The 18,891-nt window shown below is 46.5% G+C and overlaps 1 protein-coding gene across 4 annotated transcripts in view; it reads left to right on the top strand.

Annotated features, from left to right (window-relative positions):
• The window catches only part of LOC146776191 (geranylgeranyl pyrophosphate synthase), a 306,512-nt gene that overhangs the window by 90,552 nt on the left and 197,069 nt on the right, over positions 1 to 18,891 (top strand). The gene's annotated exons all lie outside the window — the stretch shown is intronic.

The following is an 18,891-nucleotide window of genomic DNA, read 5'->3' on the forward strand; positions in this document are numbered from 1 at the left end:
GTGTATCTTTCCAATTGTTTAGGACTATTTTTGTTGCTGACGTAAGTAGTAATTCCACTAAAGCCCTGTCTGCTGGACTATCTAAGTCTGTGTTAGGAAATCCTGCAATCAGGGATGCAAGTTTCTCTTTTTTCAGGTGGCAATTAAATAGGCTTGATAAGAATGTGAACACTTTGTCCCAGAAGAGGGATAATGAGTTGCAGTGAAGAATGAGGTGAACTAGATCTCCTATATCTTCCTTGCAGTTCCAGGAAGTGGAATATTCTAGAATCTTTTGTGTATGTAAGCGTGCAGGGCTCCAGAATTACTTATAAATGAGCCATAGTTTAGTTTGTGACAGTACGGGGGAAATGTTTTGAGAGGCAACTGATTTCCAAATTTGAGACCAGTCAGACTCTGTCAAAGGATTAGATGAGTGCTGTTCCCAGCAGGATGTTATGTTTTTGTTTAAATGCGAGGATAGCAGTTTATAAATATGGGAGACTTGGTGACCCAAGCTGTTCATTTTCAGTATAAGGTTTGGGAGGGTGGGATTTTCCTTTGATATTTAGATTTTGAGATGGCCGCCCTGATTTTAAGGCAGTTGTAAAACTCCATTTTATCAAGTTAGCATTTAGTTTGGAGTTCGGATTAAGTTATGGGGTACGCTGAGGAGCCTAATTGATGCGGAAAGAAGATGCCTTTATAGATCAATGACTGGTAATATATGGTTTTGCCATTGTATTTAATGTTTGGGTTATTCCAAAGGTATGCAAGGTTTGAGCACCTTATGCTTGAGGGGAGTTTCTTGTCGATTTTTAAGAGATGCTTTTGTATTCCTGAATATATATTTTGATCTATCGAGCTTAGTTGTGTTGGAAGTTGGTAGAGTTAGTGGGTTTAGGTTGTTTAGAATTCTAAGCCAAACTGGAGTATAGTTACTTTGGGGTAGAGCCAATAGGAGCCCTGTTTTGCTAGAAAAGCATATTGATCATCTTTAAAGTTGGCCAGGTTAACTCCTCCAAGTGAGTAATGTAGTCTAAGGGGTATATTCACAAGAACGTGTGATAACTACCGCAAGAGTAGCGTAACGCAACTTACAATATTGCAGCCCATCATGGGAAAATAACCTTGTGACAACGTGGGATTCACAACAAGGCAGTAGCATGCGATAGTCACCAGATAACGCGCCAAATGTCCGTGTCAAAATCAATGCCACACTGCAGAAATGCAATACGCGAATGCAAATAAATGCGATGAGGCCAACCGCGGCACAAAAAGTAGCGAAAACCAGCCACATGCGTGCAAATCCCATGCGTCTGGCGGAACAATGTACTATAAAAACCACAGAAAAAATACACCAAAAACAATCCAAAGTGTGTAGCAACATGGATGCACCCTGACACAACGCAGGAGCAACCCGAACCCCACAACACCCACAGACTACCAGCAAGGAACAACTGGGTCGGGCAAGGCCAAGGAGAAGAGGAAGACTGGGTGCAGACCGCAGGAAAACAAGACTAGCGTCACGGAGGTGACAGAACACTACCAGCAACTGACCCACTAGCAGACCACCTGGATTGCAGTCAGAGTGCCCAGGAGGCCAATAGGCGCCGGCATGATGTGACTACCTAAACCAGGTACAAACCCGCTGCCAACAGGAAGGCAGCAACGGCGACAGGAGGTGGGAGTCCAGCGCCACCATAGGAGCTGAAGGAAACCCAGGCCACCGTCATCAGGGTGGAGACAGTGCAAGGAGTAGGGAGTACGGACACAGCTCTAGAGGACCTGACACAACATCAACAGGGACTGGGGGTATGGGGGAGTGGGCACAATGGCACACATGCACAACGAGGTGTAGCACACTGCACACCCACAATCACCCAGGTCCATGGGCCCGATCCCCTTGGCACCCTGCACCACACACATAGCACGAACAGCACACCCACATTGACGACAACGAGGAACAACATGCATAGCCAACACTGCAGAACAGAGGACACAACTGGCTCCGCACATGCACAGAAACATACTACATCTGACGGAGCTGGAAACTGTGAAATGGAAATGTACACGTACGACATCACATCAGTCATGTAGACCAAATCTACACTGTCCCACAGAAGAATTCAGCACCCCGCAAACAGTCACAATGTGCTATGCCATACAGTCTGCATGCAAACCTGCACAATGCGCCAACATATATGTCAACGTAAAGTCAATACGCACCTCCCCTTCGCATCGCAGAGGGGCACACAACACCTTCAGCAGAGCACAGAATACAACACATCAGTGATGCCGGAGAGGACCACCACACCGTCGACACCGACGCCCTACAACAGCACATGGATATCCCACGCAACCCCCCACCAGGACCTAGACAGCCAAGCTACTCCGAGGAGAACACCCAGCCTGTAACAGACCACACAGCAGGAAGCAACCGCAAGCACAGCTGGCCCACGACACTTCACCCACCCACACATCGCACCCCAATGCCATGTTCCTGCACGCCAAAAGGAGGTGGCCCAACAGGTGTGGGTGGGGGCTGAACCCATGGAATGCGAACCAGGACACATACATAGGTGTCCATCACCCCTCAGGGGCCACCAACATCACACTAAGGGGACCCACACTGCCATAGAGACACATGCAGTTGCACATTTACAGTACACAACCACGGGCAGGAGCGATCAAATTCCAGTCACACGCCCATGTTGGCTCTGCGTACGATGGCCCTGGCCACTCCCCTTACGAATTGAGTGGGTGATGACAAACCTACATGTCCAAGCTCCAACCCGCTGCCTGCGGTGACCCGTCTGCATCCGATGTACACAGCACAATGTAATGTCGTAGGGCCTAGGGCCCTCATGCATACAAGACCACAGGGACACACGCAGATATTCTGTTTAACTGGCTACAGGCACTTGCGCCCGGCCCCTTTGTTGGCAGGGCCACATGTACAGTGATGCCTGTGCTGGATGTGTGTGGGGTGAGTGTAAGCCAGCCCGCATGGAATGCCTGGTGCTGGCAACATCTTGAACATTGGACACCAGTGCAACGGAAACAGCAAACGCATGCCTAACAGTCAACTGCACAGCAACATGGATGTAGCCGGAGTAAGGACAGAGGTCACCCGAAACTCAGTCACGAGGTTCCGTGAATTGCAGTGCACTGAGGTAGGGGCACTAGAGATGAGCGCGCTCATGTGAAGGAAATGCTAGGATTGTGTCCCTTCGTGTTAGCCCCGATGCACATTTAGTGGGGTGTGTTAGACCCGCATCAACTTCCCAGGTCTCCCACACTGTCTTAGGTGACAGTTGCGTGTGCAGTCCACAGCGCATTACCCAGTAATTGTTCCGGGTGTGTGGCTTGACTACCACCTCCAGTCTGCATTCCTGCCTTATGGATGTTGCCTCCTGCCCTCCCATTGTCTGTGCCATCTCCCATCTGCACACTTGACACATCTTCCTCATCATAGTCCCAGCTCTTCCACACTGCATGAGGTGACATTGCTGCGCAACATCTCCACAGCACACATGTCAATCAGTAACGGATAATGGCTTGCGGTGCACTGAGTCACTGGCACCTGGAGTGCTGAGCAAGGTATCAGGCCGATGATGGCATCCACGACCGGTCTGAGCAACTCCGTACGTCTGTCAGGACCACCGTGTCGACTGTGGCAGATGGCTGTTAGAGGTGGTCCTTGCGGTGGTGGTGTGTGCCTACTGCGGTGATGCCACGTCCGGGCCTGTCAGGACTCTATTTGGTGTGTGAGCCCTGCTGGGACGCTCTTGGGCCCAGAGGCTGGGTACAGCGCAGGGCTACAGAAAAATGGTGTTAATGACCCCAAGGCCAACGCTTCAGGGGCTATCCAATTTTTCAAAAGAAGGGGTATTGGACCGGACTAGTACAGAGCTAGTGGCCCCGGATGCAAAGCGACAGGCACAGGCACCCAGCCACAGGACAGTGACTTGTGGTGCAGTCAGAAGGGCCATGCGACCTGAGCGGGTCACCATCAATGTCTGAGTTATATGTTGTGGAGGGTTTCGGGGGACAGTGGAAGGTGCCCTCCAGGGCATGATGCTGAAAGATTAGATTTTATATAGAAACAGTAAATGGAGGAGTGGAAGGCCACCACCAATTTGGTATCGGCCACATGAGGATGAAAACTGCCCCCTGGTCCATAGACTCAAACGCCACCAAAGTTAGACCAGAGAGTGTCCATGATTGTCGGGGAAAAGACTTAGTGGCACCGGGGCTGTGAGGGGATGTAGTCTGCGATTATGCCGGTACGCTGATATGAACTCAGCCAATGCAAAATGAAGACTCTGTGACCTACTGGACCGCAGTGTAGGCCGGAGGCAGCGGTCAGCACGGGCCATTCACCAAGTGTTGCCGGCATAGGTTCAGGATCAGTGGCACCTTGTGTTCGCTCACCTCTGTGACTGGGACCCGGCTTTCGTCCGGACTGAGCCGCATCTTCCTCTTACTCCTCTCCGTGCGACCACTGGTGTGGACTCTGCCGTTCGTGATTTGCGGCAAGATGCTGGATATGCGGGGTGAGAGGTGCCGCCCTGGCAGAGACGTTGTGCTTTCCGGAAGAGGACCACGCCCAGGACTACGTGCTTTTTATTCACACCCCTACACTGGCGTGGCGTATGCCGGGCAATACCACTCCCGGTCACGCTGGGGGGGGGGGGGGGGGGGGGCGCGACATTGTTGGAGGTTCCACGGTGTTCTGTTGTTGCCTGCGCATTGATGTGAGACGTGTGCTTCCAGTTGCGGTGATTGTGTGCTGTGTCACCAGGGGGCACAGGTGGGACGTGTGCTGGGGATTGCCCCCAATATGTGCATGCATCCTGCTATGGCGTATGGTCCTTGCTTGGTCTCCAGCGGATCCTGCGCATTGTGTTGGACCTATGGGGACTGGGGTACCAAGGTGATGGTGATGTCCAGGACAGGTGTGGGAGACTTGGATGTGGCTGGCTGTGGGACTCCTCCGACTCTGGTGGTTGTTTAGGGGCCAACAGGTGCAGCCAATCCAGCAGCTTGGTGTGGGGTGAGATGTTGGTTGTCCGCTATGTTGGTGCCGTAGGCCTGTTAGGCGATGATGGTCAGGATGCGTATGAAGGTTGTCCCTTTCAGCCTGTAGTGGACGGTGACATTATCAGATGTTGGGCCTGTGAGGTTGGTGCATTTCCTGGAGGTCCGCTGTCTGTCTGCGCTGCCTCTGTGGTTGTCTGGGGTGGGGGTGTTCCGGGTGTGGGGTGGGGTCCTGGGGTGGTGTCAGTGGGTGTTGTGGCCCTCTTGGGTGTCCAGGCCGCATGATGAGTGGCCCCTTGACATCTGTTGCACTTCCGATGTGGACCTGGGCTGGTCTCCCTTTTGTGGTGCTGGCTGCCATCCGACTTAAGACCAGGTCAGAGCAGGCGTAGATTTCCTGGTGCTAACGCGCCTTATCGCCCGTTTTTTGTTTTTATCGCCGATATGTCTGGTCGTTGAGAATGTTGAGGAGTGGCGTGGTCATGGCTTTTGGCACAGGAACGCCCACTCTGCATCTCATTAGCGATAGTTGCGGGGATCCTCTGTGGTGATGTTTTTTGTGGCTATCGCGGGTAAACTGGTGCTGTGTGTTAGCACCAGCTTGTGACTGGGGAGGTAAATTTATCACGACTTTGGCTGCAATAAAGTGCAGTTAATTCAGCGATAGCTCCTTGTGAATATGGCCCTCAGTTTTTTTTAGGACTATCCTTGCTTTTTTGTCTTGCCAGATAAATTTGGAGATCTGTTCATCTAGTTTGTGGTGGAAGTCTTCTGATAGTAAGAGAGGGAGCAGGCTGATTAGGTAGTTGACTATCTGGTGATCATAATTTTTATAGTTTTGATCCAGCCCCACCAGGTGATGAATTTAGGAGACCATTTGTCCAATAGTTTTTTTTATTTTGTCTAGGGTAATGCTTTCGTTGTGGTTAATGGTGTCTAGTACGTCGGACCCGAACTCAATTCCCAGGTGTTTTATGTAACCAGATTGCCATGATAGTCCAGAAGAACCCAGTACCTCTTTTGTGCAATGAATATTTAAAGGTTTCACTTCTGATTTATCTCTGTTTAATTTATATCCTGAATGTTCAGAGTCGACTTCTATGGTGTACATAAGCGCTTGAATGGAGGGGACCGGGTTTTCTGTGACAATCAGGATATCATCAGCATATGCTGTTAATTTAACATATCTGTCATTAAAGCCAATTCTGGTAATTTTGGGGTTCTGTTTTATGTCCTGTAGGAGGGCTTCTAGAGCTAGGAGAAATAAGGAAGGGGAAAGCAGACAACCTTGTCTCGTGCCGTGTTGAAGGTTGACTGGCTGGGACAGGGAGCCATTAATCACGATGCGTGCAGAAGGTTTCTCGTAGATAGCCATGACCATTTTTATGAATTATTCGCTAAGATTAAAGCATTCCATGCAATGTTTTAAAAAAGGCCAAGATACTCAAACGATTTCTCTGCGTCTGATGTTATTGCGACAGATGATGAGTTAGATTTGTTCACATTTTTGAGGACGTGTCAAAGGAGACTTGTGTTGTCGTTTGACATACGTGTTTAAGAAAGCCTACTTGGCAGTTGCTTATTAGCTTTGGAAGGTGTTCATTAAGTCTTATGGCCGGTATTTTTGCATACATTTTGCAATCTACGTTTATTAGAGATATCGGTCTGTAATTTTTTGTTTTAAATGTTTATAACGTGAAAGGAGTCTTCTCCTCTACGTAGGATTGTGATCAGGAGCCTGCCCTCCTCATCATGTAAAAATGATTCAAGAGTGATGTTGGACTTTCTTGCTATTAGATGGAATGAGAATCAGCCTTTAACAGTTTGTTCCCAATCTCTCCGTCCACAAAATGGCCATGGACCTGTTCGGGATAGGCCATTGGAACTCCTAGGCTCCGAATCGCCAAATACCAAGCCAAGCAGCGGTCTACACTAACAACGCCTCACTGATGCTTCGTTGTTCAACATTGCAAGGTTCAGCCTTTCAATCATCTCAGCCTGCAACATTTGCTTGACTATATGCCTGACCCTAAAATGGCTTATGCACAAGTCTCCCAATAACAAGTCATACAGCTACAAAGCAACCACAAGAATCTCCCAGCGGATCACGGTCGGGAGCTCACAGGGTACTTTTTAATACTCTTGTAGTAACTTCTGGTGACTTGGGGGTCCGCTTACTGGTCGCCTCATCCAACCTATGTGCCTAACCTTAAAATGGCGAATCACCTTGCAACGAGCTTCTAATACCCTGAAACTACCGCTTTGCTTATCTTGAATGCCCTGTACTGTCTCTGCTTTTCAAGCACTCATTGTTTAAAGTCAGTCAGCAGTTAACTCTCCTTGTGTTTATTTACAAGAGTTTGGATTCAGAGTCACAGCACTCATCATTAAAATCAGTAAGCAGTTAAAAATCTCTTGTGTGTCGGAGGACTTGTGTTATCAGTTTTCTATTTACAAGAGTATTGCCGTAGCACTACCGGCCTAACTGCAGAGGTGCCTCTCGCAGTTCTATAGACCTATCCAATCGGCACTCTATTACTCAGGAGTTTAGGCACCCAAATATTCAACATAGCTATCAGGTTACAAAATAATCCTGCGCCTACCTGAGAATTGTACTGCATTGGTGCGCTGTGAATCACGCTGTTCATTGCAGGGCTCTGCTCACTCTTAGTCGCTGCACGGCCATCATCCAAACCAATTTAAGCATAGAAAATTGCTGCTAAGCATTGCCATCTAAGCTGGACTCTCCACTATATAGGCTCTGCACATCTACAACCTACAATTGATAACTGGAACCACTCAGACCCCCGTATTGTAATCCTCTCTATCACCAGAATCTGTCGCCATGGCAGAAAAAGAATCCAAATCGCGCTACAAGTGCTCAAAAATGGAACCCCCTCCGTCAGACTCTCCCTTCAAACCCAAAGCTGACGTGAACAGCACAATGGAAATGATACTCAAGAAGCTGGCAGAGGTACACGACTTGGCGAAATCAAGCAAACAAAATACGGATGCTATGCAGTTGGAAATGACCGCCATTCGAGCTGAAATCAACTCAAAAATTTCTGTGGCAGAACAAAGGATAAGTGATGTGGAAGACTTTACTACACGCTCCAATAAAGACATAAAATCCCTACTAACCAGTGGCGGTGCGTCCATTGGGGGCATTGGGACGTTGCCCCACCGACCGTCACGCTAAAATAAAATTTAATTGCCACTAACTTCCTTAAAAGTAAAAAACAAAGTCTCGTGAATAGCTACCCGCTACCGGGACATGGCCAACTTGAGGCAAGCTGGCAGCGCTGAAGGGGGTAGGGCTGCGGCAGCTTGAGTGCCAGACTCAACGCGGCACTATTAGCGCAGCTGCAGCAGTAGTGCGCATGTCCGTTTTTGGGCTGGTCATTTTTATGACCAGCCCGAACATGCGCACACTACTACCTTCCCGCAGAGCGACTGGCGAGGGAGGGACCCAAGGGTGCTTCATACAGCAGCCCCCGGGTCTCATAATGGGCGGTGAGTAACCCTGCTCTTAGCCAGTCCTGGTGCTGCAAGCAGCTCCAGGATTGGCTGAGACACTGCTCAAACTGAGCCTGAGGGCAGGCATAAAAGTATTGGGTGCCGCGCGTGGGTGGTGGTACTGCAGCAGCCGCACTTGTATGGCCAATCACTGTGGCTATTATGTGAAGCCATGCAGTAGTGATTGGCCATTTCGTTCCGAAATTGCAGCGCAGCAGTCACGGCACCGTGTCGCCACACGACACCACAGTCCACACAGACCTCGTGCCGGTGTCTTGACTACTGCTCGTGGGTGGCTCGTGTGACATACGGTACTCCGACTCGAGATCATTAATTGCGATGAGTCCGAGTCGCTCAGCCTTGGTTGGTTGAACTTGTGGCTCACTGTTGTTGTGTTGGATCCGTCAGATCATCGTTGATGAAAAGTAAGAGTCAAATTTTCATTTCATTTCATTTCATTTCGTCTGGCGGGGGCCCCCCCCCTCTGTGTGACCCGGGCCGGCGCAGCGCATCAGTAACTGTATTTCGCAGGGGCTCGGGCCTCGGCTCCTGGCCGGACCTCATCATATATTATGCACTACTACACACATAATGATTGTTGTGTGTACAGTCAGTGTATGATTGACTTTGTGAGGTGAGGTCCCGGGTGTGGGGGATACGGATATGTCTGAGGCGTGTGTGGTGATCCTGAGAAGAGTGTGGTCAGAGTCAGAGGGCTTTAGTCGGCAGCAGTCTGCACGGGTGCGGTGGTCTGTGGGGAGCGGCACCTGCACACTGGTCTGTCAGGAGATTTGAACTCCGGACCGCAGAGGGCCTGAGCGCGTGTCTGTGGGCTGCATGGCGCTTGAATGGGCTTTGTGGGGGCGGAGACCTGGGCTTGTGAAAAGGCCGCTTCCTACATGAAGACCACAGTTTTCCCAAAAACAAAGGTTAAGGGGGGACAGAGCCTGGGGTGTACCTGGGGTCTGTCCGGCGCAAAGGGTTAGAATCAGTGGCTAGACTGTATGAACGGGGGTCTTGTATCTTCAACGGGACTGTAGTCCTAAGAAGGTCTGGCGTCAAAAGTAGACATGTAGGTACCTTAGGCCCTTGAGGTCTATAAAGTGTGCAGGCTGGAGGTTCTGCTATGGAGCCTGGGAATCTCCTCATATTCTGGTATCTGTGAGGGGCGTGACATCGGCAGGAAGCCTGTGGCCGCAGTGGGGGAGGGCTGTGGTTTGAAGGAACCTGGAATCTGTATGGACCGAGTGCTCTGCGAGAAGATTGACGTCTGCAGAAAACATTATGTATGCAGGGGGACTAGAAGGGCACGTGTCCTGGGGTGTACAGGGGCACAGGGGTCTGCAGATGGAATTGCTGTCTGTAGAAAGGGCCTGGCACGAGCACAGAAGATGGGGTATGCATGGATTCAATGTCATGTGGCGGCTTACACGAGGGACTGGCGACTTTGTTGGACTCGAAATGAGAACAGGGTTGGTGTTGGTATGAGGTAAATGTGGGGGTAGCCCATTTCTGGGCGTGCACAAGCATGTGGTGTGTGTGTGTGTGTGTGTGTACACTCAAGGCCTGTGTGTCTGCTCGTTGGCATGTACGTGGTGCGAAGTGGGTGACCTGAGTGTGGTGAGAGAAAGAGAGAGAATCTTGGGACCCTTGCATGGGGGAGTCTAGGGACCCATGGGCGCTGCCATCAGGATCTCCTCTCCATGATGGTGTGTCTGTTTGTGTTACTATCCTTGTGGGGACTTGGGTGTGATAACACACTCACGCTGTGTGGGGACTTGATTGCACTGTGGAGCCCTGAACCCAGGTCCCCACAAGGCAATGTCTACTAAATGATAAAACAAAATGACTCCAGGAACATCTGTCGATTTTTGAAACTTTTTAAATAATTGCCGTGTGGGGACCTGTGTTTCATGAAGTGTGTTTATATTTTTGCTCAGCTCTGCCCCTGTGGATAGGAGGCGGTACTGCAGTCTTAAACACACTTTGCATTTAAGCACACTTTCCTCACCAGAAACAGAAACTAGCAGCAGAAAGGACCGACATACCAAAGTAAAAGCTGCATAACCCTGAGTTTTTCCAAATATTTTCCTTTTCAAATTACCCTTTTCTCTATTGATTTTACACTTTTTGGGGCTAAAAATTATTAGTGGCCTTCTATAGATTGCTAAAAGCAATTTGGGTCACTAATGCCATTTGATACCTATCAGCAAATAAACAATGATGGTGAAATAATATGCAATACAATTTAAAATGAATAGATAGTTTTTGGCAAGTAGCCTTAAGGCATCAATGCCTATTGTTGCATTTTAATGCTTGTATCAGAAATTCAGGATCTGTATATTACTTTGCTTTTGTTTAAATATTAATTTGCACCATGAATATGTTCTTTTAGATGATGGCTAGATGAATGAGTTACTAGCATTGTATTGCAATAAGGGTAACATTCTCACAAGCAGTGAACTGAAGCAATGGGGATGTTTATTTTTTAACAGAAAAGGCATGTTCTTATAATTAGTGAACTTCTTAAAAGATATATGCAAATATTGCCATAATATGTTAGTGCATTTAAAACATTTGAACTGCTTAAAATTGGTTCCTAAAGCTTACCAAATTAAAACAGTTTGTTCTTCATCCACCCATGGGAATGTCAACAATCATAACAAGCACTGGCATTGCCAATAGGTCTCGCCTATGCAAGAGCTATTGGGTTTGCCAATGTGTTTTAGACATCTTGTACACCAGCGTGACTGCTGTTTAGCATGGCTAAACGTTAGTGTTGTGGAGTGTTGTGGAGTGTTGGAATGGCATAGAGTAAAGTGGCAGAGGGAGATACGTAGAGTGGAGAAGCGTGCCGTACAGTGGGGGATGAGGAATGCAGTGTCATAGAGTGGAGGGGTATAGAGTGGAGTGTCATAAAGTGGAGTGTTGTAGAGTGGAGGGAGCATAGGACCAGATGTATTAAAGCATTTTGCATTCGCCAATGGTGTGAATCGCAAAATTTGGCAGTTTGCAAATCCCTAATGCATATGAAAGAAGCCTTTCCTAAATGCAAACTGTGAATTTAGGAATTGCGAATTACCATCAACTTCAAGTTGATGGTAACCATGTAGGAATTTTGAAAAATGCATTATTCAAAGTGCCATGCTGCGCACACATGTCCTTAGAGCATGTGTGCGCTTTACATGTGCACAATTTGAATATTGAGGGTGCTTCAGGGGGGGCTAATGCCCCTGGGCATGCTTGGCTTTGCATTCACTAATTTGCGATTACCAATTAAGTAATCGCAAATTAGCAAATGCAAAGCCATCCGCAACTATGGACCTTTTGGCCCATAGGAACGAATGGAGTCATATTAACTAATATCGATTCAGTATTTACCTGATTACTATTAAGTAATATTAAGGAAATGCTAAATATTTTGCGATTCCTACCTACACAGCATTTTGCTATTACCAAATCGCGATTCGGTACAAATCTGGCGTAAAGTGAAGTAAAGTGGTGTGGTAAAAAGTGGAGTGTCGTGGAATGGGAATGGAGTGTCGTGGAATGGGAATGGAGTGTCGTGGAATGGGAATGGAGTGTCGTGGAATGGGAATGGAGTGTCGTGGAATGGGAATGGAGTGTCGTGGAATGGGAATGGAGTGTCGTGGAATGGGAATGGAGTGTCGTGGAATGGGAATGGAGTGTCGTGGAATGGGAATGGAGTGTCGTGGAATGGGAATGGAGTGTCGTGGAATGGGAATGGAATGGAGTGTCGTGGAATGGGAATGGAATGGAGTGTCGTGGAATGGGAATGGAATGGAGTGTCGTGGAATGGGAATGGAATGGAGTGTCGTGGAATGGGAATGGAATGGAGTGTCGTGGAATGGGAATGGAATGGAGTGTCGTGGAATGGGAATGGAGTGTCGTGGAATGGAGTGTCGTGGAATGGGAATGGAGTGTCGTGGAATGGAGTGTCGTGGAATGGGAATGGAGTGTCGTGTCGTGGAATGGGAATGGAGTGTCGTGTCGTGGAATGGGAATGGAGTGTCGTGGAATGCCATGAATATCAGGCGTGTCAGGAATGTCAGGCATGTCTTGGAATGTCAGGCATGTCTTGGAATGTCAGGCATGTCTTGGAATGCCATGAATGGAATGTCATGTCATGAATGTCATATGTAATGTCATGTCAGGCATGTCATATGGAATGTCAGGCATGTCATATGGAATGTCAGGCATGTCATGGAATGCATGTCAGGAATGGAATGTCAGGAATGTCATGTCATGGAATGCATGTCAGGAATGTCATGTCTTGGAATGCAGTGTCAGGCATGCCATGTCTTGGAATGGAATGCCATGAATGTCAGGCATGTCATGAATGTCAGGCATGTCATGAATGTCAGGCATGTCATGAATGTCAGGCATGTCAGGCATGTCAGGCATGTCAGGCATGTCAGGCATGTCAGGCATGTCAGGCATGTCAGGCATGTCAGGCATGTCAGGCATGTCAGGCATGTCAGGCATGTCATGGAATGTCAGGCATGTCATGGAATGTCAGGCATGTCATGGAATGTCAGGAATGTCATGGAATGTCAGGAATGTCATGTCAAGGAATGGAATGTCAGGAGTGTCATGGAATAGAATGTCTGGAATGTCATGTCTTGGAATGGAATGTATGGAATGTCAGGAATGTCATGGAATGGAATGTCAGGAATGTCATGTCAAGGAATGGAATGTCAGGAATGTCATGTCTTGGAATGCAATGTCAGGCATGTCATGGAATGGAATGCCATGAATGTCATGTCATGGAATGTCATAGAATGTCCAATGTCAAGTCAAGGAATGGAATGTCGGGAATGTCATGGAATGGAATGTTGGGAATGTCATGGAATGGAATGTTGAATGTCATGGAATGTCGAATGTCATGGAATGGAATGTCAGGAATGTCATGTCAAGGAATGGAATGTCATGTCATGGAATGTCAGGAATGTCATGTCAAGGAATGTCATATCAGGAATGTCATATCAGGAATGTCATGGAATGGAATGTCAGGAATGTCAGGCATGTCATGTCAAGGAATGGAATGTCAGGAATGTCATGTCAAGGAATGGAATGTCAGGCATGTCATGGAATATCAGGAATGTCATGTCAAGGAATGGAATGTCAGGAATGTCATGTCTTGGAATGCAATGTCAGGCATGCCATGAATGGAATGCCATGAATGGAATGTCATGTCAAGGAATGTCATGTCAGGAATGTCATGTCAAGGAATGGAATGTCAGGGAATGGAATGTCATGGAATGTCATGGAGTCATGTCATGGAGTCATGTCATGGAGTGTCATGGAATGTCATTCAGGAATGTCATTCAGGAATGTCATTCAGGAATGTCATGTCATGGAATGTCATGTCATGGAATGTCATGTCATGGAATGTCATGTCATGGAATGTCATGGAATGTCATGGAATGTCATGGAATGTTAGGCATGTCATGGAATGGAATGCAATGTCAGGCATGTCATGGAATGGAATGCCATGAATGGAATGTCATGTCATGAATGTCATCAGGAATGTCAGGCATGTCATGGAATGGTCAGGCATGTCATGGAATGTCAGGCATGTTTGGAATGTCAGGCATGTCATGGAATGTCAGGCATGTCATGTCTTGGAATGGAATGTCAGGCATGTCATGTCTTGGAATGGAATGTCAGGCATGTCATGGAATCGAATGTCTGGAATGTCATGGAATGGAATGTCATGTCAAGGAATGGAATGTCAGGAATGTCATGTCAAGGAATGGAATGTCAGGAATGTCATGTCAATGAATGGAATGTCATGTCTTGGAATGGAATGTCTGGAATGGAATGTCATGGTATGTCATGTCATGGAATGTCAGGCATGGCATGTCAAGGAATGGAATGTCAAGGAATGGAATGTCAGGAATGTCATGTCTTGGAATGGAATGTCAGGCATGTCTTGGAATGGAATGTCAGGCATGTCATGTCTTGGAATGCAGTGTCAGGCATGTCATGTCTTGGAATGCAATGTCAGGCATGTCATGTCAAGGAATGGAATGTCAGGAATGTCATGTCTTGGAATGTCAGGCATGTGTCATGTCATGGAATGTCAGAGATGTCATGTCATGGAATGGAATGTCAGGAATGTCATGTCAAGGAATGGAATGTCATGTCAAGGAATGGAATGTCATGTCAAGGAATGGAATGTCAGGAATGTCATGTCAAGGAATGGAATGTCAGGCATGTCATGGAATGCCATGAATGGAATGTCATGAATGTCATCAGGAATGTCATGTCATGGAATGTCTGTCATGTCATGTCATGGAATGCCAGGAATGTCATTGAATGCATGTCAGGAATGGAATGTCATGGAATGTCAGGAATGTCATGTCATGGAATACATGTCAGGAATGTCATGTCTTGGAATGCAGTGTCAGGCATGCCATGTCTTGGAATGGAATGCCATGAATGGAATGTCATGTCATGAATGTCATCTGGAATGTCAGGCATGTCATGGAATGTCATGTATTGGAATGTCATGGAATGTCAGGAATGTCATGTCAAGGAATGGAATGTCAGGAGTGTCATGGAATAGAATGTCAGGCATGTCATGTCTTGGAATGGAATGTCAGGCATGTCATGTCTTGGAATGGAATGTCATGTCTTGGAATGGAATGTCAGGAATGTCATGTTAAGGAATGGAATTTCAGGAATGTCATGGAATGGAATGTATGGAATGTCAGGAATATCATGGAATGGAATGTCAGGAATGTCATGTCTTGGAATGGAATGTCATGGAATGGAATGTCGAATGTCATGGAATGGAATGGAATGTCAGGAATGTCATGTCAAGGAATGGAATGTCATGTCATGGAATGTCAGGAATGTCATGTCAAGGAATGGAATATCAGGAATGTCATATCAGGAATGTCATGGAATGGAATGTCAGGAATATCAGGGATGTCATGGAATGTCAGGGATGTCATGTCATATCATGGAATGTCAGGAATGTCATGTCAAGGAATGGAATGTCATGTCAAGGAATGGAATGTCATGTCAAGGAATGGAATGTCAGGAATGTCATGTCTTGGAATGCAATGTCAGGCATGTCATGGAATGCCATGAATGGAATGTCATGAATGTCATGAATGTCATCAGGAATGTCATGTCATGGAATGTCTGTCATGTCATGTAATGTCATGAATGTCATGTCATGGAATACATGTCAGGAATGTCATGTCTTGGAATGCAGTGTCAGGCATGCCATGTCTTGGAATGGAATGCCATGAATGGAATGTCATGTCATGAATGTCATCTGGAATGTCAGGCATGTCATGGAATGTCATGAATGTCATGTCAAGGAATGGAATGTCAGGAGTGTCATGGAATAGAATGTCAGGCATGTCATGTCTTGGAATGGAATGTCAGGCATGTCATGTCTTGGAATGGAATGTCATGTCTTGGAATGTCATGTCAGGAATGTCATGTCAAGGAATGGAATGTCAGGAATGTCATGGAATGGAATGTATGGAATGTCAGGAATGTCGAATGGAATGTCAGGAATGTCATGTCTTGGAATGGAATGTCAGGAATGTCATGGAATGGAATGTCGAATGGAATGGAATGTCAGGAATGTCATGTCAAGGAATGGAATGTCATGTCATGGAATGTCAGGAATGTCATGTCAAGGAATGGAATATCAGGAATGTCATATCAGGAATGTCATGGAATGGAATGTCATGGAATATCAGGCATGTCATGGAATGTCAGGCATGTCATGGAATGTCAGGCATGTCATGTCAAGGAATGGAATGTCAGGAATGTCATGTCAAGGAATGGAATGTCAGGCATGTCATGGAATGTCATGTCAAGGAATGGAATGTCAGGAATGTCATCTCTTGGAATGCAATGTCAGGCATGCCATGGAATGGAATGTCATGGAATGTCAGGAATGTCATGTCAAGGAATGGAATGTCATGTCTTGGAATGGAATGTCAGGAATGTCATGTTAAGGAATGGAATGTCAGGCATGTCTTGGAATGCGATGTCAGGCATGTCATGTTTTGGAATGCAGTGTCAGGCATGTCATGTCAAGGAATGTCATGTCATGGAATGGAATGTCATGTCATGGAATGGAATGTCATATCTGGAATGTCATGTCATGGAATGTCATGTCATGGAATGTCAGGAATGTCATGTCATGGAATGTCATGGAATGTCAGGAATGTCATGTCATGGAATGTTAGGCATGTCATGGAATGGAATGCAATGTCAGGCATGTCATGGAATGGAATGCCATGAATGGAATGTCATGTCAGGAATGTCATCAGGAATGTCAGGAATGTCATCAGGAATGGCTGGCATGTCATGGAATGGCTGGAATGTCATGTCATGTCTGGAATGTCATGTCATGTCTGGAATGTCATGTCATGTCTGGAATGTCAGGAATGTCATGGAATGTCATGTCTTGGAATCAAATGTCTGGAATGTCATGGAATGTCAGGAATGTCATGTCAAGGAATGGAATGTCATGTCAAGGAATGGAATGTCAGGAATGTCATGGAATGCCATGAATGGAATGTCATGCATGTCATGGAATGTCAGTCATGTCATGGAATGAAATGTCGGGAATGTCATGTCAAGGGATGGTATGTCGGGAATATCATGGAATAGAATGTCGAATGTCATGGAATGGAATGTCAGGAATGTCATGTCAAGGAATGGAATGTCAGGAATGTCATGTCAAGGAATGGAATGTCATGTCATGGACTGGAATGCCATGAATGGAATGTGATGTCATGAATGTCATCAGGAATGTCATGTCAAGGAATGGAATGTCAGGAATGTGGTCAGGAATGTCAGGCATGTCATGGAATGTCAGGAATGTCATGTCAAGGAATGGAATGTCAGGAATGTCATGTCAAGGAATGGAATGTCAGGAATGTCATGGAATGCCATTTCAGGAATGTCATGTCAAGGAATGGAATGTCAGGCATGTCATGGAATGGAATGTCAGGAATGTCATGTCAATGAATGGAATGTCATGTCTTGGAATGCAATGTCTGGAATGGAATGTCATGGTATGTCATGTCATTGAATGTCAGGCATGGCATGTCAAGGAATGGAATGTCAGGAATGTCATGTCTTGGAATGGAATGTCAGGCATGTCTTGGAATGCAGTGTCAGGCATGTCATGTTTTGGAATGCAGTGTCAGGCATGTCATGTCTTGGAATGCAATGTCAGGCATGTCATGTCAAGGAATGGAATGTCAGGAATGTCATGTCTTGGAATGTCAGGCATGTCAGTCATGTCATGGAATGTCAGGGATGTCATGTCATGTCATGGAATGTCAGGAATGTCATGTCAAGGAATGGAATGTCATGTCAAGGAATGGAATGTCATGTCAAGGAATGGAATGTCAGGAATGTCATGTCAAGGAATGGAATGTCAGGAATGTCATGTCTTGGAATGCAATGTCAGGCATGTCATGGAATGCCATGAATGGAATGTCATGAATGTCATGAATGTCATCAGGAATGTCATGTCATGGAATGTCTGTCATGTCATGTAATGTCATGAATGTCATGTCATGGAATACATGTCAGGAATGTCATGTCTTGGAATGCAGTGTCAGGCATGCCATGTCTTGGAATGGAATGCCATGAATGGAATGTCATGTCATCTGGAATGTCAGGCATGTCATGGAATGTCAGTCATGTCATGGAATGTCATGAATGTCATGTCAAGGAATGGAATGTCAGGAGTGTCATGGAATAGAATGTCAGGCATGTCATGTCTTGGAATGGAATGTCAGGCATGTCATGTCTTGGAATGGAATGGCATGTCTTGGAATGGAATGTCAGGAATGTCATGTCAAGGAATGGAATGTCAGGAATGTCATGGAATGGAATGTATGGAATGTCAGGAATGTCATGGAATGGAATGTCAGGAATGTCATGTCTTGGAATGGAATGTCAGGAATGTCATGGAATGGAATGTGGAATGGAATGTCAGGAATGTCATGTCAAGGAATGGAATGTCATGTCATGGAATGTCAGGAATGTCATGTCAAGGAATGGAATATCAGGAATGTCATATCAGGAATGTCATGGAATGGAATGTCAGGAATGTCAGGCATGTCATGGAATGTCAGGCATGTCATGGAATGTCAGGCATGTCATGTCAAGGAATGGAATGTCAGGAATGTCATGTCAAGGAATGGAATGTCAGGCATGTCATGGAATGTCATGTCAAGGAATGGAATGTCAGGAATGTCATCTCTTGGAATGCAATGTCAGGCATGCCATGGAATGGAATGCCATGAATGGAATGTCATGGAATGTCAAGGAATGTCA

The sequence above is a fragment of the Triturus cristatus genome, chromosome 12 (genome assembly GCF_964204655.1).
Source record: "Triturus cristatus chromosome 12, aTriCri1.1, whole genome shotgun sequence".
In the NCBI taxonomy this organism is placed as follows: Eukaryota; Metazoa; Chordata; class Amphibia; order Caudata; family Salamandridae; genus Triturus; species Triturus cristatus.